Genomic DNA, 2,946 nt, shown 5'->3' on the forward strand with positions numbered 1-2,946 from the left:
ACTGTGGGCTAAAGCCTAGAGAAAAGAAGGCTAAGGAAAGATGGGATGGCAGAGTCAAATGGTTGAAACACAGTTGTGTTTAAAAGGTCAGATATTTTCCATCGTTGTCCAAGAGGTGCAGGGTGGGGAATGGTGAAGGGACATTTTGGTTCAACTTGAAAAATAACTAACATCTTGACCTGCCCTCCCATTGATGGAACAGGCTCTTCCTCTGTAGATTTATAATATCACTTGACTAATGGTTACTGGAAAAGCATTTCTAGGTGTGGTAGGAGTTTGGATTCAATGCCCACTCAGGTTTCTTTCACCTCTGAATGCCCATGAAGGGCTCTGCAAAAGTAGAGACTTCTAAGCCCTCAAGGTTCTGCAAAGTGTCGAAAGTGAAAGTGTTAGTCAGTCAGTCGTGTCCGACTCTTCATGACCCCATGGACCCGCCAGACTCCTCTGTACATGGAATTCTCCAGGCAAGAATACTGGGGTGGGTAACCATTTCCTTTCTAGGGGAACTTCCAGACCCAGGGGTTGAACCAGGGTCTCCTGCATTGCAGGCAAATTCTTTACCCACTGCGCCACCAGGGAAGCCCAGCTTCTAAAAGCTCTTTGATAAAGAGGTAAGAGGAAGGTCAATGGGGAACAATGCTTTCATCTGCACGTTGGCTGCTGGTGACTGCTGAGAACATTTGAGAAATGGTCTATGTCAGGAGAAGGTATATCAACCTTTCTATAGGGACGCACATAAATATTTTATCTATATAAAGGTTCATATGTGTATGTTTTAAGAGCATTGCCTATAATTTATATAACTATATGGCATCTATAGAAATGTGATGTGTAATTTACAGTCCTGCTCTGAAGAGGTGGGAGTAAAAGCCTGGGCCCCTCTTTTTGTTATGATGAGTGACTTGCCTCTCCCAATTAAAGGGTGCAAGGAAATATGAAGAAACTGTGTTAACCAGAGGGAGGGGGAGAGAAAGACGGACAAGGGAGGGAAGTAGCAAGCAACACCAAGCCAAAAGAGCAGTCAGAATAATAGTGCTGACACAGGGAGATGGATCAGCTGGGTGAAGGGCTGCAGAGGGTGCGGTGTTCACTGGCTTCACGCATGCTACTTTGGGATGATGATGTTGATGATGATCATTGTGAAAATAGTTAACATTTACTGAGTACTTAGTTTATGCCCGATCTCATTTAAACCTCACAACAATCCAGGTGCTCTTGTTACTTCTATTTTGTAGACTAGCAATTGAAGCACAGAGAGCTTAGGTAACTTCTTCAAGATCACACAGCCAGGAAGTGGGAGAGTTTGCATTTGAACCGAGATTGTCTGACTAGAACTTGCACTTTTCACCTCTTCTTTTTCACCATTTGCATCTTCCCTATCTGTCTTTGTAGTGCAAGAGGAGGGCCATCTATCTGTCTTTCAGTTACCTGCAGTCCCCAGGGTGTAATGGGGTGGTGTCAAGATACATTTCGAGTGCGCTGAGTGATTCCACTACCTCAATATATTGATTCCTCCTCCAGAATGAGACAGGCAAGAAAGATGAGTTCTGCCTGGTGGCATAAATTAGCTCTGTGCCCTTGGGGCTTTGTCCACCGTGCGGCCTCCGTGCTGTGCAGGTGGAGGACCTGCCGGCAGCAGAGCCGTTGCTCTAGAGCGATTCATGGCCAGCTCACGGCAAATGCCAGGACCACGGCTTCCCCGTCGAGTCTGGACGAATGGCAGCGCAGAGCAGAGGGCAACGCAATTTACAAGGAATCTTAGCAACCAGGCAGTGGGCAATAAACCAGAAAATCGCCTAGGAAACTCAGTGGAGCATGAGCTAAAAGAACTGCAGGATTTGTGAACCAATTTACACCCATCAGAGGAGACTGAGAGAGGCAAGGGGCAGCTCTGAAAGACAGAGGACCTCTGGGAGGCTGTCACCTCCTGAGACCTGTCAAAAGGCAGTGAGGACACAGATCCCTGCTGAGGGATAGCTGGGCGGTGACCTCTGGGGACTTTCCTGAGAAGATCTCAGCCTTCCTCTCTAAGAGAGACCTGGAACTTTCTCAACCAGAAACAGAGCTTACCTTTGGTCTCCACTGTGGGGAGGAAGTCTCTTAGGCAATGAACACCATCTCTCAGGTGAGACCCCTCATCACCAGGTAGGTGGCAGACTTGTGAGGATGAGGGAAATGAAGAAAGAGGAGGAGCTCCTTCTCTTCGGGATGACATTGGCCTGTGTCTGCTCAGAAACACAGTCCCTGGGAGGAGCAGTCATCTGGGCCCCTGGTTTTCACAAAACACCAGCTTGATCAGAGCCTCTAAAGAAACACATGCCACCTTCAGTGGCCCAGGGCCCAGAGAGGGACTGACACACTCAGTCTCAGGTGGATGAATTAGTGCATTGACAGTAATGAGCGCTTCCCTGGTGGCTCAGATGGTAAAGAATCTGTCTGCAATGAAGAAGACCTGGGTTCCATCCCCAGGTCGAGAAGATCCCCTGGAAAAGGGATTCGCTATCCACTCCAGTGTTTCTTGCCTGGAGAATTCCATGGACAGAGGAGCCTGGCAGGTCCGTGGGGCTGCAAAGAGTCAGATACGAATGAACAACTAACACTTTCATTTTCAGTAAGGAGTGCACAAGATGCGGCATTAGGATTAAAAAATATAATCTCAAGTTAAAGACAAAGGCTGGTAAAAGCCTCAGTAAGGGGACCAGTGTGCTGCCTCAGCAGTGTAATTCTTCCTGACCTTGCTGAGAAGTGAAGCATGGGACACTGCATGTAGAGAAATGGGCCTCGGTTTTCCCATCTGCCACTGAAGTTCTTGAGGGCCATATCCAGTGGTGCCTTACTGTTTTTCTGTGGGTTTTGGCAGTAGCGGGGGGCTCAGGCATTGCCCTGGAAGAGGAAGTATGATACAAACTTTCCATAAGCCACATGAAACTCCTCCCCGAAGCTTCT

This window comes from Bison bison, unplaced genomic scaffold (assembly GCF_000754665.1).
Source record: "Bison bison bison isolate TAMUID 2011002044 unplaced genomic scaffold, Bison_UMD1.0 scf7180017862979, whole genome shotgun sequence".
NCBI classification, from domain to species: Eukaryota; Metazoa; Chordata; class Mammalia; order Artiodactyla; family Bovidae; genus Bison; species Bison bison.